The sequence below is a fragment of the Heterocephalus glaber genome, unplaced genomic scaffold, assembly GCF_053883595.1.
Source record: "Heterocephalus glaber isolate CG9 unplaced genomic scaffold, H.glaber_assembly_v1.0 deba00001688, whole genome shotgun sequence".
NCBI classification, from domain to species: Eukaryota; Metazoa; Chordata; class Mammalia; order Rodentia; family Bathyergidae; genus Heterocephalus; species Heterocephalus glaber.
The window spans coordinates 849919-875327 of NW_028258413.1; the positions used below are offsets into that span (position 1 = coordinate 849919).

Sequence of the window (25409 nt, forward strand, 5' to 3'; positions counted from 1 at the left end):
AAGGAAGGCACTTCGGTGACTATCCCTGCATGAGGAATCAGAGACGGGAATAGGGGAAATATTATTTTCCCTGTAAAACGAGAACGGACCAGGGAGGAATGGCATGCTGGGCTGGTGGCAGCTGTCTTGTGTGGAGAGTCAGCTTGCTCAGCCTAGTTCTGCTTTTCTGGGAGTCCTCATCTCCTCCCTGTGGATGGCATCTGAATAGAGACAACCAGTCACAGAAACGCAAGGAAGCTGTGCAAGGGTGCTTAGTTGTGAAGTGACCCTGTTGCACAACTGTGACTGTGTTAAATTGCTCGACGGGCACCAAACCTACTTAGACCAGTTCCATACCAAACTTCAGAAACCCCAAAGCTGTGGACACTGGAAGGTTTTTTCTTACATTTAACACCCAAACCAGACTTGAATTGACTAGGGCCATTATAGTCCTGATGACATTTCTTAGTGAGATTGTTAAAAAGTTTGCAAAAAAAAAATGTTAAGGTTCACTTTTGATGCTGCCCAACCTTCTGAGTGTGACACACAGTCCATGCAGCATGACACCTCCCAACACAGGAAAAGTCTGAGTGCTGAGGGACGTCGGATCCCTAGGTTCTGAATAAGGGACTGCAGACCTGCAGACATGATCACCAGCTACGAATTTCGGCGTTTGCCCGTGACTAAACTTGTCAGCTCTTTTCTAGATCTACTTCCCTTCTCTCTTGCGTATCTTGATGAATGGAAGCAAAATTCACTGCATCAGGGCCTGGAATTTAGCTCAGTGGTTCTGACGCCTGCCCCACAAGCCCAAGGACCTGAGTTTGATCCCCGGTACCAAAAAAAGAAAAAAAATTCACTGCATCATCTGGATCTGAAACCCCAGGGCCAGTCTAGATATTTTTTCTCTTTCTTCCTCTCTCTCTCCTCTTGAATATAACTGATTATCAAATCCTGTGGTTCCTGAAATTCATTTCCTCCTCTACATTTCCAGTATGTTTTTCTGAATTACTGCTTCTAGTCTCAGTCCATCTACCCCATCTTCCATATTGCTGATCTTCTTTCCCTGAAAACAAGATGGATCTGTCCATTGCCCTGCATGAAACTCCTCCATTCTTCAGTTTTGCACATCCTGTTCTGATTGGTTGTACTGCCCTTACCCAAAACCCTAGTGACCAAATTCAGACCCACCACCAGCAACGTCTGGCCCAAATGCTGCCACTTCTTTTCAGCCTGCCACGGCCTCTCAGGAGCAAATTCCTCTCAGGCTCGGCACCTCTGGTGTAGCTAGATGTCTGTCTCACTGGTTGGAAGTGGCCTGAAGTTCCACATCTCATGATGGATGGAAGACATGATCAGTCTTAATGTCCATGTGAGAAATGCTAAATAGAGCAAAAAAGATATGGCAGAGAGAACCAAAAATAAGAGAAAAGAAGGAAGAAAGATCTAACTCTGTCTTGGTCCTCCATGACTTTCTGTGAACTTGGCTTCAAGATAAGGCTGTTTCTCTTGGGCACTGAAGGGATATCTCATGGGCCATGCCGACGAGTCACGCATGGTGATTACTAGGGATGATTTACAGCAGCACACTGAGATCGTCATCCCAATGCAGCAGCTGAGAACTTCTGCAGCAGCATCCTCCAAAGAGAGCAGAGCTCAGGGTTAGGGACTAGTGTGGTCACATTCCGCTGGAACACTCGGCTGTTTTACTCCACTGACGGTGTCACCTTCTCAGGGTGTATCCAGGATTTGTGCAGAGAAAATTACGTCCAGCATTTCTGAAGAGCTAAGAGCAGGACGCCATTTGCAGGGCGGTCCCATGAGATCCAGTGCACTTGGCACAGCGCCCCCTTTCGCCCTCCAAAGAGTCTCCCTTTGGTAAATTATTCAAACTCTGTCATGCACGAATATGAGCAATCACAGGACAACAGAAAAGCGACTTCCAGGTTTCCAGAATTGCATTGTACTTGGGGTGGAGTGTTCTGATTTTCTCACGTTTCTTTACGATAATGGAGAATGCTGCTGCTTCCCAACTCACTTTTGCCTCTTGCACACCACCTACAAGGTCCCACTGGACCATGGCCAATCCCACAGTGCACACTGAAAGAAAAGATGCCTCCACCGCAGGCTGTCCAGACGGAGCTCTGTCTGTCTGTCTGTCTGTCTCCAGCTCTGGATGTTGCGGGGTCACCCGTGCTGACTTTGGAGGGAGAAGGACAGGGCTGAGAGGCGCAGGAGGAGGAGAGGAGTAAAACAGCATTTGCCCCAAGTCTGCAGGCTCACCCTGCCCACTAGTGACCCTGTGCCAAGGCCTTTCTCTTGGGGCCAGGGACCCTCAGAAGCCCCCTGTGCTCGAGCACCCACAGTTCCTGCTCTGCAGAGGATTCCACTCCCTTTGCTTTACAGGATCGAGCCCGGACTCAGCCATAGCCCCTCTCCCTCTTGGATCCCTTACTTCCCCACGCAGCTGACCTGAAGGGCTGTGGCCAACTCAGGTATTTTACAGTCTCGATTTGTCTTATCTGGGACTAAACCGATCCTCTCTCCTATTCTGTGGTACTTGGGAAGAAAAAGAGGAAAATGCTACCTGATCGGGGTGCAGTCTTCTCCAGCAAAATCACAAAGCTTAAAGGAATTTGGGCTGCGAGACCGGCTGTGATGTCACAAGAGAAAACTCGAGTGGGAACACCCCGGGGCAGCACAGTTCCGGGGGAAGCAGGGGCAGCAGCAGAGCTCATGGGGCAGTGGCCGTGTCCCTGTGCTCCCACATGGGGCTGACATCGCCAGCACCCAAGACCTGGGGCCACACGCACGTGGGGCTGGCGAGCCACACCCTGCCCAGGGGTCCTGGCAGGAGGGAAAGGAAGCTTGCAGACGGAAGCGGTGAACTGACTGGATGTGGGTGATTTCATGAGAGGAGCAAAAATGAAAAGGTTACAGATAATCAAGACTTCCACCAACACCTAAGTGTCTGAAAGTGTGTGTGCCTATGTACAGAAGGAGGGCAGAAGACCCCCCAGAACCTTCCTGGGGAGTAATGAACAGAAGAGATGAGAAATAGGCGATTTATGGGGAGCTCTTACTTTGTATCAAATGACAGCACTGCAAAGATGAAGAGAAATGAAAATGTGTAAAGGAAACATACTTAGAGAAACAGAGGGAAAATCCGTTTCAGAGATGGAGTGTTGCCTCTCCAAAACCAGTTAAAGGAGAAATAAGAACTGTTTCTAACTTTCCACATTTTGTGATTGAAACATCCCATCCATGACTGGTCTACATCCACACACGGCACAAACTATGAAAGGGGCAGAGCCACCCCTAGGCGCTGGTCAGCGCGTGGTGAGGACTTGGGGACGCGTGGATCTCTCTCAGGGAATGGCACGAGGCCTCTGGGCAGTGCAGAAGAGAGTGACCGCGCCGGCGAGATGACACAGCTATGGAAAGCGTAAGCGTCTGTGGAAATTGATGAAGCCCAAAACCCCTGCTCGGAAAAAGTCTGCGCCACCGTGGAGAAGCTGCTGCCATTTTTAATAATTGAAATTTATGTCACCGGCCAACTCAGACCTTTGTTCCTGTTGGACTAAACTGTTTCTTGTAGCCTCATGTTTACTGAAGCCTGAAATTGGAACTGACAGCAATTCACTGCAACAAAGTGAGGGTCCACCCCGGCCCGTCTGCCCACAGCCCAGGTCCCATTCATGCCCCAGAAATCTCCCCGTCTCTCGGTGGTCATCTGCCAGGAGAAGAAGAATAGGGCAGAGAAGAGAACGTGTGGCCCAGGCAGGGACAGAGGCGTGGGCTGCAGGCTGACCCTGCTGCGAGCATCCCATCCTCACCGCGGCATCACTCGTCCTCCCTCATGTCCTCCTCAGACACATCTGGCGCGGTCACCAAGAGCTGATCCAGCGCTCGCTCGCACTCTTGCAGGAGCACAGCGACAGCTTTCTGATTATTCATGACGACTACCCTCCCTCGACGGTGAATCGAGGGTCCCTGGGTCTGTGGTGATCAATTACCCATGAGGAGACGTCGATCCTCAAGAAAGGAGCCCCTCGAAGGCCAAGCTACCTGGTGAACAAAAGAGGGAGGAAGATGATTAACTGAAGCATCATCAATTATCTGTAAGACTCAAGCAGGGAGGGATAATAGGGGACACATGAAAACACATCACAGCCTGAGGACATTATTAGGCAGGGTGTGAAGTGAGTCCAGGGCCTGGTTTCGATGGGCAGGACCTTGCAGGCATCGTGTGCAGAAGGGTTGGCCCCAGCACAGGCCCTGTCACCCACAGTGAGCCGGGGAGCCACGCGGCGCCAAATGAAGTGAATCTGCCCATGATTTATGCACTTCCTGCATCCTTCTCCTCAGCGCCTCCAGATCCCAGCAGCCCCGCACTTTCTGCCTTTCTGGAAGTTTACAGCAAGCATCTGGCCAACAGTGCTAATGTTCACATACAGGCGTGTGGTGATGTGAAGTGTACCACCCACTCCCATAACCCGCTGCTGATCCCCTCATGCAGAATTCTTCCTGATGTTTTGCATGGTATAATTTGGGCCCAGAAAGGCAATGACAGATGCCAAATTTAGCCCTTGCTGTCAGGCACATTGCCAAGAAAAATGAGAAATACTATTGCAGAAAGCCCAATTTCCTAGATCTATCATACAGATGGATGGATCTGCTTATGCTATTTAACATGTGAACAATTGATAGATTTTCTTTCTTTCTTGCCTTTCTTCCTTCATTTTCTTTCTGGTATTGGGGATGAACCCAGAGCCTTAACACTGAGCTATATTCCAGCTCTTTTAAAATTTTTTATTTTGAGATAGGTTCTCATTAAGTTTTGAACTTATAATCCTTCTGTCTCTGCCTTCCAGAGAGCTGGGATTACAGGTGTGCACCTCCATGCCTAGCTGAGAGATTTATGTAAATATGAATCCTGTACAAATTGGGTTGTTGGGATAACTGGTTTCCAACGTCCCTTTTTACTCAAGTGTGCATAAGAGTGTTTCATGTTGCAAGCTGGCCACTAGCCTGACTAGCTATGGAAAGAACTAAGCAGCAAGGGCTGGTCAACTTTCATGTTCATCTTGCTGTTGCAAAGACTACAGGAGAACATGCCCATCCCTCTGAACATGAGCGAGCTAAGAAGAGGGCTAAGCAGTGTGTGAGGATGGGCCAGAGGCCAGGGAACTATGCTACTCTCACCATTCCTTGAGAGAGGGGAGAGATTGGCTAAAGCAGAAGGTTAATACATAGGTCAAGAGATGCATCTGGTGATTGAGGAGGTAAACATCAGCTTTGCTTGATGTGAGCTACTAGCAAGTTGGGAGCTCATTTTTCTTCAAGTCTTAAAGCAAAGAGAGAACTCTCTTTCTTGAGACCCTTTTCAAATGACTTCATCCAGAAAGAGGGGTAAAACAAGGAAATAACAAAGAGCTGCTCATGCACAAAGACACAAAACTGCATTATGATTTCACTTTAATAGCACATCATCCCTTTGTCTAAAGGCTTATAGTAATGTTTTACTGGTGCTACCTTAAGGTAGAAAGTAGCTTTTTGTTGAATTTATAGAAGTGAGGAGCAGAAGACCTGAGGCTGAACAGTGGAGGGGTGAAGGAGATTCTGGGCAGAGGATACAAATTTCCTTTAGATAGGATGAGTAAGTTCAAGAGATCTGTTTACAGCATGGTGACGACAGGTCATGACAGCATATTGTGCACTTGAAAATTGCCAGAAGTGGATATTTAGTGCTCCCACCATGAAAATAAGTATATGAGGTATTACTTACACCAACTAATTTGATATAGCCATTCTACAACACATATCTGTATCAAAACACCAACTTGCGCAACATAAATATATGATTATAATTTGTGAATAAAAAATAAAATCAGGGCCAGGGATTTAGCTCAGTGGTGCTGCCGCCTGCCTCACAAGCACAAGGTCCTGAGTTTGATCCTTGGTACCAAAAAAAAAGTCAGACAAAAAAGTAATCTTCCTTACGCCAACAGATTAAGTTTTAACTGCTCTGTTTCTGTAAAGGATTTAAGAAGCGATAGTACATGGTAACAAAAAGACTTAGAAACAAGAAGTAAATGCACATAGTAGTGTGCAACAGAGATCTTTTGACAAATTCCACTTCCTGTTCTATAGCAACTGTGAGCACCCTGAAAGTCAATTCTGAGATTCACTTTTCTTACCTGTGTTTCTCGGGTTGGGAGGAGTAGTCGAGCAGTTGTTAAGATGCTCTGTCTCTTAAGTTACACACTCACTCTCGGCCTAGGTAGATTAGGTTATATTTGCTGAAGAATTTCTGATATTCAAAATCCCAGCTCTTTTGAGAACTCTTAAGAATAAAATCTGTATGTATATTTTTCTCTGGTTTAAAAATATTGACTTGCATTTTAAGAAGTTGATTATTAAACAAAAATACTTTTCTGCTCTGTTTTCTCACATAAACCCTTATTTCTGATGCACAGATCAGAAATCCCTTTCTTTTGTCCAGGTGCTGTGCAAGAGTAACACAGCACAAGGTCCTTGGCGGGCAAACAACAGGACTTGACTCTGATTTTTGCGTAAAGCTGGGGCAGGTCAAGGGAGGCTCCCTGAGGGCGTGATGCCAGGCTAAGCTCTGAAAGAGGAAGTGCACTTGAAGAGGAAATCTAGGGCGAAAGGAAGAGGGCAGGCTGGCCACACTAGCAATTCGAGGAGACAGTGGACAGCAGGTGAGGCTGGAAGGTAAGCAAGGGGCCAGGCAGGGCTGTGGGTGTAAGGAAGGGGTCTGTCTTGGCCCTAAAGTGATAGGCAACTACTAGTAGCAGAAGGACCATGGCAGGTTTGCACTGGGAAGAGCACTGTGCTGCAGATGAATTGCAGAGCTAACTGCAGCTAGATCAGTTGGGTAATGATAGCAATGACTGAGGCGAGGGCTGGACCGGCATGATGGCATCAGCAATGCAGAAAACTAGACAGATTCGAGAGCTGTTTAGGAAGCAAAGGCAGCGCTGGTGTTGGGCAGATGTAAGAAGTGTTAAGAATGAGTCCCAGGTTTCTGCCCCAACAAAGCTCGAAACTGAATGGGGGGTGTTACCACCAGACATAGACAATGGACACACGGGAGGTCTTCTAGTAAAAGACAAATACATCCACTCATCTCCTGTTTTGTATTTCTAGCTATAAGACAGTAAGGAAGATAAGTCATATTATCTACAGAAAGCAATCGTATTTTAACCAAGAAATCATGTCTAAAAAAGGAAGGTGAGATTTCCAAGGTAACTTATGTTTAGTACTTGTGACTTCTCAAAATGTAGGGAAGATCCTTTTGATACATTTTGAAACTTATAGCATTTTTCCTTTTTGCTGTAGAATTCAAAGGAGACAATAGGAAGAAAATACTGTAACATGAGAAACACTTCGGAATCCAACCATCTGTCCAGCCCTCCCTGGTTCATTGTTAGGCACAGGCTGGAGCCCAGGAAACTTCCCTCCCGGCAACAGTCCTGCTGGAAATTCTGATCAAATTCATTTATGAAAGAGTCATTTTCAATTTCAATGTTTGCTCCCCTGAACTAGCATTCTGCGAGCAAGTCACTGTTTCTGACATTGAATAAATAAAATCGACAAAAAAGTAATCTTCCTTATGCTGACAGATTAAATTTTACCTGCTCTGTTTCTATAAAGGATTTCAGAAGTGATAGTACCCGGTAACAAAAAGCCTAGAAGCTAATAATGCACATAATAGTGTGCAACAGAGATCTCTTGCCGAATTGCACTTCCTGTTTTTTAGTTAACTGTCTGTTACCCCCAGGAGTCCATTCTGAGACTCACTCTTCTTATCCGTGTTTCTCGGGTGGGGAGGAGTAATTACAGCAATTGTTAAGATGCTTCTGTCTCTTTAAGTATTTTTGTAAACTATGCTGTATTTTTTTCTATTTTAACATCTCATATTGTTTTCGTAAAAGTCAAATAGAAAGGGATTAAGGAAAGCAATGAAACTTAGACCTGGTGGCACATAACTGTAATCCCAGCCCTTTGGAAGCTTAAGGCAAGAGGATCACAAGGTTAATTTCAACCCAGGCAACTAAGCAAGACTGTGTTTCAAAATAAAATATAGCAAAAGGGCTCAGAATGTAGCTCAATAGCACCAAAAAATGCAAATAACTCTAAAATGACATTAGATACCCCAGATTAGAACCATATACTCAAAGGACACATGGATATGCATAGCAAACAGTCATGTGTTCACATACTCTGTGTTTGATTTTGACACAATAATTTTTCAGTTCCATTGGTGAGCTAGAATTTAGTTGAGTGGCAAAGTTACAGTTGACAAATCAGCCATCATTAAGGAGAAGCGAATCAATAGATTTTTTCAAACCCCCATTTCTTTGGGCATCTGTGTTTAGTCTTTTTCCCTGGACAATGAGCATCTCCACGAGGGAGTGGGTCAGGGAAAAGAAAAGGACCTGAAAGGGGTATTTATTTGATTATGAAATTTTGCTTTATTTTCATAAAATAAATAAAAAAGAGGAATCCTGTCATTTGTAATCACACAGATAAACTTAAAGAACATTATGCTGAGTGAAATAAGCCAGATACAGAAAGACACATACCACATGATCTCGCTTATGTGTGGAATCTCAAAAGTTGAACCCCCACTATATCCCTGAAAATGTATAAATCAGATTCAGAGGCAAAAATATTTTAGAATCATACAGTTTATTCACAAAGAAATAGGAACAACTGTCTCTAAAAATGTTTTTTTTTTCCTTTAGTCTTTGGTGGGCTAAGATTCAAAATGATGTCAATAGCATGCTCCACTATGAAGTTGTTTTTGTAAAGCACATTTGTTTATGACACACCTACATTCTCCATGAATATGGCATTTAGTATTTCTTTTAAAACAAACATAAGCATCATGAGCCAAAGTTGGGTTTTGACGCCCAACTATGGTAGCGTTGTGGAAATCTCACAGTCAAAGTCAAGGGATTCTGTTATGTTTTAGTAAAGTATAGATTATTGGGGCCTACCTAATTTAAAGAAATGTAAATTAATATTAAAAGCTTGTGAAAATATGCACATCTTTACTATTTCTCAATAAATACCTTTGCAAATGTTAAAAAAAAAAAAGTTGAACCCCTAGGAGCACAGAGGGTAGCAGATCCCCAGGGGCTGGTGGGGGAAGGGTTGGAGTGTTGGTCAAAGGCTGCAGAATTTCAGTTAGACTGGAGGAATGAGCTCATGCTATACAGCATGATCACTATAGTTAATAACAGTGCTTGAAAAATTCTAAACAGATTTATATGTGTTCTCAAATATAAGGTAGTATATGTTCATTAGCTCGATCAAGCTATGCCACCATATTTACATTCTTCAATCAGCATATTGAACACTAGAAATACATGCAAATTTTGTCAGTTTAAGAAATAAACTGAAAAATAGAAGACAATACACATACATAAACAATCAGCATATAAATCATGAAGAGAGTGACTGAAATTAAAGTGATTTAAAACCTTTAAATTGTCCAACTGGAGGAGAGATATTAATTTGAACTGTCATAAGATTTCTGTGATAATCCTTTAAAAAATGAGATTAAAACACGTAACTTTGACTAGTAGAAGGAAAAACTAAAAGAAAGAAAATGTTTCCAAAGGGGGCAATATGAAAATGAAAAAATAACAAGGAAGAGTCAGGATAAATGTAAAGGCCAAAGCAAGATGGTAGAAATAACTCCGAATGTATCAGTATTTCCAATAAACATAAATGAACTACTGGTAACTGTCACAAGTAAAAGATGGAGATGCATTGCACTAAAAATAGCTGCACAGAATTTGCTGAAGCATAAGATAATGGTCTGAAAGTATTATGTCTGTGAAAAAAAGAATACAGAAAAATATAGAAAGATAGGAAAGATACATTTGAAAAATAACTGAAAGAAAGCCAGTGTACATCTCCAGGCTTGGTGGCACACACCTGCAATCCAGCTACTAGGGGCCAAGATAGGAGAATTTGAAGTTCAAGGCTAGCCAGGGCAACTTGGGGGGCCCTGTCAAAAAAATAAAGAAGAAAGGCCCGGAGACGTAGCTCATTCCTTCCTGGGTTCAACCCTGTATGCCTCAAAAGCAAGGAAGAGGAAGAGAAGGAAAGGGAGGCCAGAAGGGAAGGGGAAGAGAACACCAGGGTAGCTACATTAATATCAGACAAGTAGGCATTAAGGCAAAACGTATTGCTAGAAAAGATCACTTCCTTATGCCACATGGCTCCATTCACCAGGAAGGCACAACAACTCTTACCTTGTGTGCAGCCAGCAGTACAACTTCACTGCACATGAAGCAGAAATGGAAGGAGCTGGGGTAAGCAGGGCATCTCACTTTTCAGCATGGACAAAGACAACCAAAAGACCCAAACAACTGGAAATAGCCAAGTGTGGTGGCACAAGCCACTGTCCTGCTACCCCAGCTCCTCTGGTGGCTGGGGTGGAAGGTGCTGCTGAGCCCACGAGCGTGGGCAGTCTGGGCAACACAGTGACCCCCACAAAGAACAGACACAAAGCCAGAAAGAAAATGTGGTAATGTATAATCACAGTGGGAGAACAATGACACATTCTCTTCGAAATTAATACACAAAGCAAACAAAAAATTCAGTAAGGACTCGATGGATCAACCAAGTAACAAACTTGATCTCATACAGATTTCTAAAACAACACTCTCAACAACTGAAGAATATACATTATTTTCAAGTGGACCGGGAATATTTAAACAGTCTAATATCTTCTGTACTATAAAGTAAAATCTCAACATTTCAGAGGATTAGTATCATATAGAGTGCACTGCATGACTAAAAGCAATGAAGTTGGTAATAAATAAAAAGTGACTAGAATAAAACCCCATGTACATGGGAAGTTAGAAACATACTTCTCAAAAAAACACCCCCAAAAACAAAAAAACAAAATAAAGAAGTAAAGGGTAATGGAACATTAAGTTAAACTCATGTAATAGAAGTAAGGAAATGAATAGAAAAATAAACTAAAAGGAAGTAGAAGAAAATAAATAAAGAGCAAAAATTGATGAAATAAAAGAACAAACATTCAACAGGAAGATCAACAAAATAAAATGTTCACTTTCAAAAGAGCAAACAAAATAAACTTCTGGCAAATTGATTGAGAGACAGAGAACAAATAAATAGAAATAGGTATGAAAATTTGACGAAGGGCTGGGGATTTAGCTCAGTGGTTTTGCTGCCTGCTGTGCAAGTGCAAGGACCCGAGTTCAATCCCTGGTACCAAAAAAAAAAAAAAAAAAGAAAATTCGACGAGAGCACTTCCAATAAAATATTGGAAGCACTGTATATTGATAAATTTAAAAACAAAAAAAGAGTAATTTCTATAAAACATAAAAAGGTCAAGAAGAAATAGAAAACTGTACTATTCTATAATGTTAAAGAAATTTAAACAATAGTTTAAAATCTTTCTTATAAAGAAAACACTGGGAACATACAATTTTTGCAATAAATTTTTACCAATCAATCAACAAACCAAAAATCAAATCGTTGGCAATATGTTAAGGAATAAATAATTAGAAATGTAATTTAATAAGCATGAACAACAATGGTGTAAAATATGTATAATATTTTAGGTATAACAAAGGTATTAAAGGTATAATAAAAGTCACATGTATATGAAGAACTTAAGAATAATTAATTTTTATAATAAATGTGCAAGACATTTAGAGGGATAGTGGACATTAAAGTTAACCTAAATACAAGAAGAGACATCCTATGTTTGTGATGTGGAAAACTTATGATATTATTAAGATAAAAAATTTTCCCTAAAATAATTATAACTTTAATACAACCCTAATCAAAATCTTAACAGCTGTGTCTATGTGTCTTTGTGTGTAACCACCTAACATGCTGATTCTAAAATCTATATGGAAGAGTGAAAATCAAGAATAATCAAAACACTCTGGAGAAAAAAATGTCAAGGGAGAAAAGGAGAGTACTATTCCAAATGTCAATAATTAATATAACATTTTATAAAATTATATGAAAGCTATTGGTGCTGAGACAAATCAACCTTATAAATAAGATACGGAGTCCAACAAGAGACACCTAGATGTGGGCGATTGGTTTATCACAGAGCTCTGTATACAGTATTGAGATAATTGGCCTGTTTTTAAAAATCAATACGAAAATTACATGTAAAAAATGAAACTACACAATCTCTAAAAGACATAACTAAGAGCATGTTCTGTAGCTTCTCAGCCTTTTGTTTAAGATCAAATGTAAAAGAGAATGCTCTTATCAACTTTAGAGAAAATTTTAAACATTGGCAAAAAAGATGGCTACTCATAAAAGATTGTATATTTAATCAATTAAAAAAACAAACTTCTGATTTGTAAAACACCATAAAGCAAGTGAAAAGACAAATCTTAAAATGGAAGAAAGTATTTGTAACTTTGGTAAGTGACAGAAAACTTTCCATCCAGATTATATAAAGAATTCCTATAAATCAATGAGAGAAAACACAATAGAAAAAGAATGGGCAAAAGACTTGAACAGAAATGTCACACAAGAGGAAACAGGAATTGCCAGTAAACATATGAAAAGTGTCTACCTCAGTAACCCAGAAATACAAGCTCATACCGTAAGAGAAACTATAGCTTCTTGATTAGAAAAAATTTTTAAATTGGGCTTTGTCAAGAGCGGTCAGGTTGTTTGTTCCTGCCCTCCTGTCGTGGAACCCTGAGTCGGCACTCTGGAGTCCAGTCAATGGTGCCCACACATGGTGAGCAGCGCTCACTCTGGGGCCTGTGCTCTGGTCAGAGCCAGATCAGACCCGTCCTGGGCATGCGCCAGAACGCTGCTGCTGGAACAAGCAAACGAGGAAACAACCTACAATTTCTTAAGTGCTAATGTTGATTAGAAAGTTCATACACTGGAATAGAATAAGCAAACAAACGAATAAACTGCAGTTACACGTAACAACACAGGTGAGCCTTGGCAGTAGCAAAGGAAGTTGCAGATGAACACATGCATAACCTTTACAAATGCTGACAAACATACTGGGCATAGTACGTATGGTAAAGTTACCAAGATAAGGAGGTGAGGCCTTAAATGTGTGTTGTGTCAATATCACACTGCACATTCCCTACAAATTTGTCCAGCCAAAATAATAAAACATTTTAAAAAGCAAGAAAGGGGAATGATAAGCGCTAAGTCCACAACCGTAGATTTTTGGAAGAAAGAAGAAAATGGGGAGGAGGTGCATGGGAGGCTTCCAAGGAAGCAGCACACTCTTTCCCTTTAAATCCATCGACCGGTCAACGCGCCTCCATTGTATTCCACGTCAGTGCTCCTGTCTCCTAATTTCCTGATATCTATTCGACATTTAATTAAGAAATGAAAAAGCACAGAAAAAGAAGCAGAGCCTAGCAGCATCAGATGAGTAATAAATATCAGTTACTGCCTTAGAGTTGGAACAAAGGCTTCGCTGAGAGAGGGTAAGAGATGCAGCCTTTACTTTTCTTTTTCCTTTTTTCAGTACTGGGGATTGAACCCAGGGCCTTTGCACTGAGTTATATTACCAGCTTTTTTTTTTTTTTTTGGTACCAGGGATCGAACTCAGAACCTTGTGCTTGCCAGGCAGGCGGCAGAACCACTGAGCTAAATCCCCGGCCCCTATATCGCCAGCTTTTAAAAAATTTATTTTAAATTTTGAGACAGGGTCTTGCCAACTGGCTCTGCTGCCCAGGCTGGGCTTGAACTTGTGATCCTCCTGCCTCAGTCTCCCAGAGGGCTGTGATAACAGGCGTGTGCCACCACACCTGGCTGCGGATACAGCCTTCAGGAGCAGGGTGCCTCACTGGGCGCTAGGATTTGGAGTAGCTGGGGTGGGGGCAGGGGAGGAAGCCGGTTTTAACTGAGGCAAGAGGCGCGAGTTGAGTTGGTGAGGAGGGGCTGCTCCTCTTGTGTGGGGATCTGTGAGCTAGCTTGGGTACAGAAATCTTTGATGAGACGGGTGGATTGAGCCATTGTTACCAATCTCCTGATTCCCAAGAAAGTCAAACTTTTAAGCATTTATGTAGACGAAGAGGTATGTTTAGATTTTCTAAAAATCTAAGAAAGCAGACTAGATTTTTGCAAGTTGTATACGTGAAACTAATTTCTTTGCTGTGTCTTGCATCTGAAGCCGTCTGGCTGAGGACCACACCTCATCAAAGCGGGAGGATCTGAAACTGGAGCCAGAGCTGTCCCTGCCTCTGTCACCCATGCCCAGGGCCTCAGGCGCTCCGGTTCCGGGAGCTGTGTTTACCAAACCCAGCCCTGCATGAAGGTGCGCCAAGAGTGTTCCGGGTCATCGGAGGGCTACTGCGGCCTCAGGAAGGAGGAAGGGGGAAAGGCTATGATTGCGGGCCGCCGCCACTGCTCCCGGCTACAGTTACCCACTCCATCAGCCAGCTGACCCAGGGTGTCGTGGGGAGCGACGTGCAGGTCAAGGTGAGTCAAGCCTGCCATCTGGTCCTGGCTCCGGGCCCTGCACTGGTGGCTTCCAAATGGCACTTCCAAGAGCATTTTCTTTGCATTTCTGCACCCCACATATACTCACGCCACATTGTCCCCAAGTCCTGAGCCACCATGACGCCAGGAGCCGTGCACGGGGCAGGAAAGGGGCTTTGTCAGTGTTCTCCCCAGGAGACAGATCTGTCCCCCAAAGTCTGAGTCTGACCGCAGAGGTGCAGGAGAGGGGCGGGGCTCCTCACAAAGCCACCACGCTGAGAAGACCAGGGAGTCTGCGTGGCCTCTTCGCTGTGCAGTGAGCAGGAGAAAAGCTCAGCAAGGACAGCTTTGCATGAAGGAAGCAGTTGAGGAGAATCGGAGGAGCACGGAGCGTCCATCCTCTCTTGGCACAGTCCTGCGGGATGGAGAGGGGAGGCCGGCGGCAGGGCATCCCCCTGAAACGGCGTGGAGCACTCTGACGCACAGCTGCCATGCCAGCGAAGCACTGCAAAGCATTGGCGAGGTCAGAAAATGTGGGGATGAAGGTTAATTTGAGACAAAGCATTTCTGGTCTGCAGCTGTATCCCCACAGTCAGGATGGTTAGCTTTGCAGAAAACCTGGTAGATGTTGACATGAGAGAGAGCCCAGCAAGGAGCAGTCTAAGAAGAAAAGAGATGAAGAAGGCTCAAAAGCTACAGAGAGAGGAAAATGACAATGCAGAAAGGAAGAATGATGGTTTCTCTGTCCTAGTCATTAACAGGCAACTGAGATGCACGCGGGCAGTCCCAGCACTGCAGAGGCCAAGCAGGAGGTTGGCTCTGAGTTCCAGCCCAGCCTGGACGACATAGCAAGACCCTGTCTCAAAAAACAAAAACCCCTAAACCGAAAACCAATCAAAGGGTCCAGGGATTTAGCTCAGTGGTTTCGCTGCCTGCTGCACAAGTGCAAGGACCCGAGTTCAATCCCTGGTACCAACCCCCCCCCCCCCAAAAAACCAATCAAACAGAAACAAATCAGGCATGTACTTTGCAGTAAGGATTCCTAGGCATAAGTTTTAGCTGTATTTGCTGCCAAAGGAATATTAGGCAAATCATGTCTTAGTTTCCTCATCTGCATAAAAGGGGTAATAATAGGGCCAATCTTGTAGAATTTATAAGGATCAGTTGAATGAATATATGCAAAACAAAAGATTGCTCATCAGATAATAAGTGCTTTGTAGGTATCAATTATAGTTATAAATATAATTTTTAAGAAATAAAATGTTTTTTAAAGAGTAGCCCAATTTCTCCCTGCATTTCCCTAGTTAGATTTGGTTTTCTTCTTGCCTTCCTCCCAATTTATGTTTTAGAGACAGGAAACTGCTTGGCTATGCAAAATCTTCTGGGTGTTGAAATTTTTTCCTCATAAAAAGCTATATAAATAATGAAATTATTCTCTGCCTAGTTCTGCAGATGCACATTCAATTCATAGACAGAAATTTTGTTAGTGAGGGAGTAAAACATGAGGATCAGTTGGAAATTTTCAGGGAGAAAGATGTGGGTTTCTTTTGCTTTAGAGAAAAGGAATTGCAGGCAACCACATGGGGTTTAATCAGCTGTTCCCCCCCAGGGCGGGCTGGCCTCACGTGCACACAGGGCCTGCAGAGCTCACAGAGCCCAGCCCTCTCCTTCTGCTCCATGACCCACACAAAGCCCTTTCTTATTTCAGACTTGGATATCGAAGGTGCCGGGTGTGGGCCTCTGGGCCGGGGCCTGGCAGCCTGAGCTCTGGGCCACGCACAGTCCACACGTGGCCCGGACTCCCAGGGCAGGCATGCAGCAGCCAGCCTGGCTCTGGGCAGGGCACCTCCCATGGCTGGGGGACAAAGGCAGGCTCAGGGTCCCAAGCGGCGGCGGCTTCGGTGGGGAACTGCTTGGATCTGTGGCACTAAGGGCACAGGGCAGAAGTGTGTTCCCTGGGGCTGCACACCCACCCACCACATCAGCATCCTGACACCAAGTGACACCAAGTGTGGCCCAACAGCCGGGGGCTCTAGGACAGGAGGTCAGAGCAGAATTTTACTGCTTCTGAGTGATCTCAAGGCAAACAAGCCCAAAGTGGGTCTATGAAGGAAAGACAGCACCTTCAATTTTTGTTTCTCAGCTCGTACTGTGGCTTGTGAGCATCCCATGGTGTAGACAAAGGCTGAGGCTCAGAGGAGCTCTGCTAAACAGCCCAGGACGTGACTGGAAACCCAGGCCTCCAGACCTGCAGCTCAGGCCTGTTCTTCTCAGTCCAATTTGGAGAGGGGCACTGTGCCAGCAGCTCAGGACTCTACACTGTCTACGAGCACCCTGTTCCGAAGGAAATGCTGCCCGGTCGTGAAGCAAAGGTGCTCAGAGTGCCAACCGCCTGATTTCAGGGTAACTTTATTGTTTCTGAACCACTCTGCTTACTTTCTTTGGTAGCTCCTCAAGCGGAAGAACTCTCATTTTCTCCTTTCTCTAGCAAGGAGAAGGCGAGCTGAGACCTGGAGTTCCTTCTATTCTTTGCTTTTGCCTAATGAAGGAATATTTGCCAGTAACCAACTAACAGTGATACAGAAAAAATTTTAAATAAAGCAAAATAGGCAAATGAAACACATTAGCTTTTACACAACCTGCTCTTGGCAAAAATGTTTCTTCATTTCCTACCCTTTCCTTCGTGCTTAGCTTTGAGAGCTAACTCAGAATTTTGAAAAATAAAGTAGGATGCATTTGTGAGCTCCTCGATGGTCTCAGTGGGTTTTGAGTATTCATTGCATACTACATGTGGGGCTTTTGAAGACTCCCAGAGAATCAGAGTAAACGATTTAGCTACTCAAAGACAATATCCTTTGGCAAGTAATCCTAAGTATATATTTCAATTTGTGAAAAATTCTGGAGCAGCAGTCTGGCCCAGGAGATGAGTTTACTTGAATTCAGACAAGTGGAACATTCGTTCTGTCCCCCTCAGCTACTGTGCTGTCTGGAGGAAAAGGCACCGATGAGTCCTGCTGACAAAGAAGATGCAAGAGCCAGGCTAATCATCTCACTGTGCTAAGGTTCCAGTGAGGAAGGCAGAAGGAACATGGACTTCATTTGAAGACAAAGTCTTCAAAAGCTCAGTGACTGGTTGAGTCCAAACAGCAACCCACCAGAATTATGTGCCAGGAGTTGGACATGTGCTTTTCAACTTCCATCCACTGTGGCTGCATGTGCGGCCACTCTGTCATGGGTTTGTGAAGAAGAAACTAATAATCGCTCTGAAAATAGGACATACTATCTTGGTAGATTTTTTTTTTTTTATTTGGTACCAGGGATCAAACTCGCGTCCTTGAGCTTGCAAGGCAGGCGGCGGAACCACTGAGCTAAATCCCTGGCCCTAGATTTTGTGATTCTATTCCCATCTATTTAAAGAAATAACTCTGGTGCTTTTTTTTTCCTCAAATTTTAATTACTGACATAACAACCACTGCACTTTTCTTGGAGGAAAAAAATCCTAATGTTGACCTTATTTGAACTGCAGTATGGTGACAGGGGGACCAATGAAGGGGGAGAAAGGGATCTCAGTGGTGACTGCATTTATAGGTTGACCCTGAGGGGAGTCGGCAGAGGTCCTCCCAGGGGGGCTCGACACAGTCAGCTGAGAAGCAGGGCTTTATTTACGAGCTCAGTGGATTTTCCCAACGCAATAAACATTTTAATAACTTTAAGTAAAACCTTCCTTTTGTTAGCAGCAGGACTGCGCCGTCATTCTTTCCTGTTTGGTTGTGTCCACAGCCCTCTCCGGTTCTCTAAGTGCAACTCTCACCTTGCCATCATAATGCAAAAATGGTGCGCACCTGTGAAAGGTGTTTCCTGCACTGGAGCCCACAGTGGCCGTGTGGGGAGAGACAGGAACGAATGGATGATCAGCAGCGTGGTCCCCGAGCTGGCCGCTGCTGTCGGTTTTTTCTTTTTGGTACCAGGGATCTAACTCGGGACCTTGTGCTTGTGAGGCAGGCGGCAGAACCACTGAGCTAAATCCCCGGCCCTGCCGTTGGTTTTTTAGGGTGGCTGTGCCATGAAAAGCTTCACAGTGTGGGCTTCACCCTACTCGGGACTCGAAGTCCAGGCCGTGGAGATGAAGGGACTTGTCCAAGCTCAGGCTGAAAGGCTTACTCAGACTCAACAAGACTTTGACCCCCGGGTGTTTCCAAAACCATTTGCTTTCTAGCCTACTGACACAGCCCTGAGTATTTCAAATGTACTAGTACACGGAGAGGATCAATGGAGGTCCTTTCAAATGCTCGTAGACTTCCAATAAAATAAAGACACACATGCACTGTTCCATTTTACTGATGGGCCCGTTCCTCCTTAGCTTCGTTTTAATAAAAGTGATTTGGGCCAGGGATTTAGCTCAGTGGTTTCATGGCCCTGCTGTGCAAGTGCAAGGACCTGAGTTCGATCCCCGGTACCAAAAATAAATAAATAAATAAATAAATAAATAAATAAATAAATAAATAAATAAAAGTGATCCAATTCCACAGTTTCCTCTAACTGTGCTAGAAAGAGACAGCTGACAAGTCAGGAGTCTGATCCAGCCAGTCCACCTAGACTTGCACACTGAAAGATAATTGCTGACATTCTCCCCGGGCTTAGGCTGCTTGTCATTCAGGCCCGACGTGCTTTCTCGTCACACCCTAACTTCTCCAAGTGGGGGGAGTTCTGTTCCTATCAGATAATTAAAGACATGGCAGAGCCACTGCTAGGGTTTTTCCCTTTTTCTTTCGCCTCTTATAAAAGAAGAAACTTTAGTTTAAAGATTAGGTTTTTTTCTCTTTTCTACAGCTGGGTATACCAACTGGCAAGGGCTGTATTAAAATCAGGAGAAAGCTCAATCAGAAAGCCTCTCTTGGAGGCAGGCTTTCTTGTTAATATGCACCCACATGAAAGGCTTTCTTTTCATCCTATACAACTACAGTGTGTGTAAATTGCAGGGGGCTCATTGGCATAAATCTGGGCTGCGACCTCTGAGGTAAACTGGATTTACATTACTTTCTGACAAGAATTAAATGAAGGCCTTGTGGATCTAGGAACAGCCTTCTAGCTGCAACAGATGGGCGTGAATGTGCTCCCTAGGAAAACTATCAGTGACATCTGTGTCCGCCAAATTCTGGTGGTCTCAGCCAATTAATGGGGGGCCGGGGCGCAGCCCCAGCCAAAACCAGCCGAGTGTTTGTGTTTGGAGATGGGATCAGGCTGGCCCGCAGCCGCGAGGTTAGCCTTCCATTGTGGCCATTCAAATGGGGAATGTGGCTTACAAGCGATTTGTATACCACCGGGAGGATAATATGATTTTTCTCATTTGACCGGAGGAGCCGGCCCTCTCTGGCAGCCGATATCATATTTCAGTGCCCATCTTTGAGACGAGTGTTTACTTTGGTCTCCCTGGGCAGGCAGTGATGCTGCTGTCTGCTGGCTTCTGTGGTGAGCACACACGTCACAGAGCAGGTGATGTGAGACACTCAGAGGTCCCCCCAAAGCCCCAGCTCCCCTCCAGGGGGCATTTGTGGGTTTCACAGGAAATCACGAGTCCAGGTTTCCTGGTTAAAGCACACCGAGAGAAGTGACCTCAGAGGTCCTGAGGAGCAGTGAGGGAGGCTCCCTGAGACGACACAGCACCGGCAGTCATAAACCGACCTGTCTGCTTGTGCCCGCCAGTCCTTGCCTCCCTGCAGGCAGCGAGGACACTGGAGACCAAAGCAGCAGCCCGGCTCCTTTTCTGCTCCTCTCAGGGCATTTGCCTGGGCCGTGTGGCAGGGGGCAGGACAGGGGATGGGGTGGCAGGGCACAGGAATAGCCGGGCCTGGTCCTGCATCTTCCAGGCCTACACTAGGATCAGGGCTTTGGGCCCAAAGTAGCGGAGTCTGAACTCAGCTCTGCCTTCCCTGAATCCCAGACAATGATGGCAAGTTAGCCTAGTTCTCTGTGCCTAACTTTCCTCGAAGCCCTGCAAAACTATGCGGAACTCCCTCTCAGAGAGGACAAGTGCTAACCCCAGCAAATGCGTGGCAGCGCTGTGAGGGCCGTCTCCTTCCTGAGTGCCATGAGGAGGATGCAGGGCCCATGGGGAAGGCCCGGAGGCTCTCAGTACGTTTTTCAAAGTGAAAGGCTAACGTTGTGCTAGACTGCACTGGTGTTTGGAAATTTAGTAAGCTGATTTTCCAAAAGAAGTGACTTTCACTGCATTCAGGAACCTAAGGTGATGCTTTAGAAATTACATATTTCTTTCTTTTTTTTTTTTTTTTGGTACTGGGGATCAAACTCAGGACCTTGCGCTTGTGAGGCAGGTAGCAGAACCACTGAGCTAAATCCCAGGCCCAGAAATCACATATTCCTAAAACAAACAAAATGACACATTTCTGGGCTCGGGGTACAGCTGTGGGGCAGAGCACTTGTCTAGCATGGGTGAGGCCCCAGATTCGATCCCTAGAACCCCAACAAACAGACAAATTTCTTCAAATGAACTTACTAAGTATCAAAACTATGTGGACATTTCTAAATTGTGAAGTAGACTGGGGAGAGGCAAGTAGGACAATACATTGACACCGAGAAAAAAGAAACGAAGCTGTTTGTTCTAATCCTCTTTTCTCAGTTGCAGGAATAGGAAGGGGTAGCTTGTGCTTCTGAAATTGATTATTATATTGAAGCTGTAGAAGACAGGGGTTGATTGTACAGCTCAGGGGTAAACTATTCACCCTTTTGTCCTAGGTGCTGTTTAAAACACAGTAATTCCATGTAGCCTTGTCCCCAAGACCCTGGCCACCAAGAGAGGACAGAGGGGCAGGCACCTTCAAGCCAGAGACCCTATTGTTCAAGCTTGTTACATGTGCATCTCGCTGTGCCTTTAAGTGAAATTTCTCACACAGGTTCCTGTCCTTTGGTTTACACTCCGCCTGATCCTCTCACTATCCAAAGATAGGAGCTTAGTCGAAGCCTCGGCACAAATTACACTGCTTCTAGCAGAAGCCAAACTGTGGGTCCAGAAAGCAGCCGCTCATTTCTGCCCGGTGCTCCTGTGTCGCTGGAGAAACCCGGGGTCACCTCGAGGAGGGTAGAAATGGTTGGAGGCACAAGTTCTGCACAAACTGAATCTTTTGCTTCATTGAGCGGCCATCCAAGTATAGTTTTGTCTCACCGCCGGCACCAGTGTCAGCGTGTCAGCCACAGACAGCAGAGAGGCCTTTGTCACAGGCTCGGAAGAGAACCCAGGCTGAACAAAAGCACCTGTTGTTCGTTCATGTAGTGACCTTAGAAGTGACCAGGCAGCTGAGGGCTCACAGCCTCCTCGGGCCCTTCCCCACATCCCACACAGCAACACGGGACGTAAAAGGAGAATAATTGAGGAGAAGATCAATAAATTTAAAAGCTCTTTAGGGGAAGACATAATGAATTTGGTACAGCACATATTTTTAGATCAAAGATGTCTTTGAAGTGACAAAACCCTAATCCGTAAACTGCCGAAGCACTTCCTTTCTCTCCCAAACTGCTTGTCGTTAAATAAAATGGAAGTTAAGGAAATTATCTTTATCTGAAAATGGCCAAAAGAAGGCATCACCTAATGGCAGCCTTGTCACAAGCGACAATTGGGGAAATTGTCAGGAAGGCCCGGCCTAACTAGCAGAGGAAGGGCTTGCTGTTCGCACTAGCCCCACACCGCCCAGTGGGCTCTTGTGAGGAACAGCCAGGCTTTGTCAGCTGGGGGGGCTGCAAGATTGCCTGTTCATGAATATGCATCGCCATCCCTCCGGGTCTGCAGAGACAAACAATACAAGGCCGAGATGGAAAACACACACACCAGCGCCCAACAAAGACCCCGAGCCTGAGCCACGCAGCTGAGTGTAGTGAAATGCTAGTAACTAATGAAAGATCACGCGTTGGAAATTGGGCCAGAGACTCCAGTTCCATGTGTTTTCCGGGATCTTTATTTCCCAGCAATTGAGACAAAAATTTTCAGGGGGCTTTCAGTCTTTGGGAACCACGTGCGTGGATTCAAAGATGCTACACAAGTTCACACGGATTGAAATCACACGTCTTCCAAGATTCTCCTGCCCAATGGCAAAGATGCTCTCACGGTGCACCTGAAGTGGAAATCACTTTACCACCAAGCAAGTGCCTGCGTAGCTTGAGGAACCTGTCACTCGTCATACTGCTCCCTAGGAAGCAGCAAAACACTGTGAGAAGACAATAGTGAGGATTTAAGCATTTCCCAACACTGAACAGAAGAACACGGTGCAAGCGAAAAGCGAAAAATCACAAGTAAGGAATTTTAGGGTGAAATGGGAGGAAAATCCACTTTATAAACCCTTGGTAATCCCGAGTGTGTATAAACATCGATATTATATATGCATAGATCATTTTACACAAAGAGGAATTATTTCATATTCATTGCTGGGCACAGATCTAGGAAGTTCACAGACCTACACTTGGATTCTCTACTGCCACTGAAATTTAATTGAGTTTAAATATATGTGCACACACATATCTAACCCCACTTTTTATCAAAGCAGATGCGTAAGACAAAAAGCGTAAGGTTGTTTCTTCTTCACTTGTTCATCTGATATGATAAAGTTTGGGTCCCCGCTGTGCAGGACACAAAGCTGGGTCTGGAGGGTTTTCGATATTACGCAATGTTTGCCATAGACATTACCATTTCATTAGCATAGTCAGCTCCACGCACAGCCAGCCTGAATGCTCCCAGCCCGCTCAGGCTAATCCTCTTTACAGAGCTGCAGGCTGTATTACTGCAGCCACAGCAGCGGCTGGGCCAGCGCTGTGTCACTTTGAAGGCCTGAACAGAGTTCTCTTGTGTGGCTGGCAGTACCCAGCCTCACACACCACTGCTTTCTGTGCTGTGAAATCCTTCTGTTTGCATCAAGGAGAATTAGGAGGAGGCCCAAACCCACGGCCACGCTCAGAAAGCTGGGCCGCACTTGAAGGGGAGACATTGTGCTGAGTTCACTTCTGCCCAAGTGTCTCTCCACCATCTTTTCAGCGGAGATTAGAATGAACTGGATCCATTCGGTGTTGGTCCTTTGATTCGGATCAAGTGCTGACCACGTCTTCTGTCTAGGGAGCCTGATCCTGGATTATCAGGGGAGGGAGATGCAGTGATGTCACGGGTCTTTCTCTTCCTGTTCCTCCTTTTTCCAGGGTGGCATAGACTTTTAGATGCAGTAATTCGTCAGGCACTTACTTTCCCTCAGACAAAGACAATTCCACCTAAGCGGCGGATTAATAATGCAGGCCTCTCATTCCAACAAAATACAGCCAACTAGCTCATTGCAGAAAATGTAAGTGGCTTTTTGAGTTAAAAACAAAGGGAAATAAATGAAGTTTATTCTACTGATGCTCCCTTAATGATGCTTAGCTTGTTTAAAAAAGAGAAAGTGCTATTTTTAAATAAGACTAATTTTGTTTTGTTTATGGTAACTAACTCATATGTAGTAACTTGTTTATAAATTATTTGTAATTTTGAAAATACTCTGAAGAACTGCTACTGAAAGTGTCCACCTTACTGTTTACATTATTTTACCTGAAGTTCCACATAAATTCTTCCATGATTTCAGAGCAAGAGACCCTGCATTTTCGCGCCACACGGATCTGTGAATCCTCCTTCGCTCTGCGGAAGCTCAGAAGCGGGCTGGAGGCCGCCGTCCTTCCGTCACCGAGGAGGCCCTGCTGCTGGGCGCTGCTGGGTCCGCTCCGCTCCGCTCCGCTCCCCGGGCGGTCATCCCGGAGCCCCGCCCGAGGGGGAGGCCCGAGCTCTGCGAGGGCGCGCGGCCGAAGGACGGTCCACCGCGGTTCGCTTCGTTTGCCAGGGGGCGCACGTCCCGAGGAAGCACCCCGTCCGCTCCGCACAGGCGTTTCACCCGCTTTCCGAGCGAAGCGACTGCTCCCTCCGGCAGGTGAGCGATTAAAACTGCGGTCTTGCGCCGCGGCGCTGCTCTGGGAGCTGCCGGAGCTCGCGTGCTGCCCCTTGCGTGGAGGCTCATCTCCCTCCGGCGAGCGCTGTTCTCGGTGTCCCGGAGCCCGGCCTCTAGGGGGCGCCCTCGCAGGCGCCCAGATCTCTTCGCTGCGGCTGGAAATGTAGCTGCTCCCAGCCTCGGCCCGCGCTCCCCGCTCGAACCCCTTCCGCCCACTCTTTGAATCTACACCAGGCAGGAGAAGAAGGCCGTGTATTTACAATTATTTAAGGCATTTCACGAAAAACAGTCTTCCTACAAAAGAATATGAACTCCCTAAGAATCAAACATGAAGTAGTTTATTAATCAGAATGACTTGACAAATGCACCTCTATCAGATCTTATCCAAAATAAATACATATTCAGGTGCACATTACTGTTGAGTATTTTTGAAAATTCGTAATATAGCAGGCCCACACCCCAGAACTGACCACAATTCATAAATCCCCCAAAGGAAAAAATTTGGTCACAGTGCATAAAATCATTATGAATTATTCATAAAAATTTAAAATCAAGTCACTTGAGAATTTCAACAGCACTCAGAAATTACCTTGCCATTTTCCAATACATTTTCAAACTTAAAGGATGCAACTAAAACTATATTCAGAGGAAAATTCATAGCTTTGTAATCTTCAATAATAAAAATGAAGAAGTATCAACTGTACTTATCTCAAAAAAGTCAAAAGGAAGCAACAAACAACCTCAGAAAGTCAAAGGAAATAAATAAACATAATTTAAAAAAATGATTTATAAAACAGGTGATAAGTCAAAAATTGAATTGTTTGAAAAGAATTGTAAAATGATTTTCCAAAAATCTAATGGAAAAAAGTCAGAAGGAGTCCTTTCAAAATGAGAAAAGGGATAGTACATCACTATGGCTAAGATTTTAGAAGTATAGTAGATTATTATACACAAATCCAGTCC

General features: G+C 44.8%; 1 long non-coding RNA gene and 1 pseudogene across 3 annotated transcripts in view; one reads left to right on the forward strand and one right to left on the reverse strand.

The window, feature by feature from the left end:
- LOC147821892 (alpha-protein kinase 1-like) overlaps positions 1-25409 on the reverse strand; it is a 68849-nt pseudogene that overhangs the window by 14446 nt on the left and 28994 nt on the right. The window contains exon 2 of the transcript XR_015446375.1: positions 3816-4047. The product of XR_015446375.1 is annotated as an alpha-protein kinase 1-like (transcript). The remainder of the gene's footprint in view (positions 1-3815; positions 4048-25409) is intronic.
- On the forward strand, positions 3915-7802 carry LOC110346242 (uncharacterized). Of its 2 annotated transcripts, none has more exons than XR_002390172.2 (4): positions 3915-4100; positions 6459-6717; positions 7153-7250; positions 7345-7802. It is a non-coding gene; the product is annotated as an uncharacterized LOC110346242 (long non-coding RNA). The 2 variants fall into 2 exon arrangements; XR_002390173.2 differs by having other exon boundaries at positions 3917-4100; positions 6485-6717.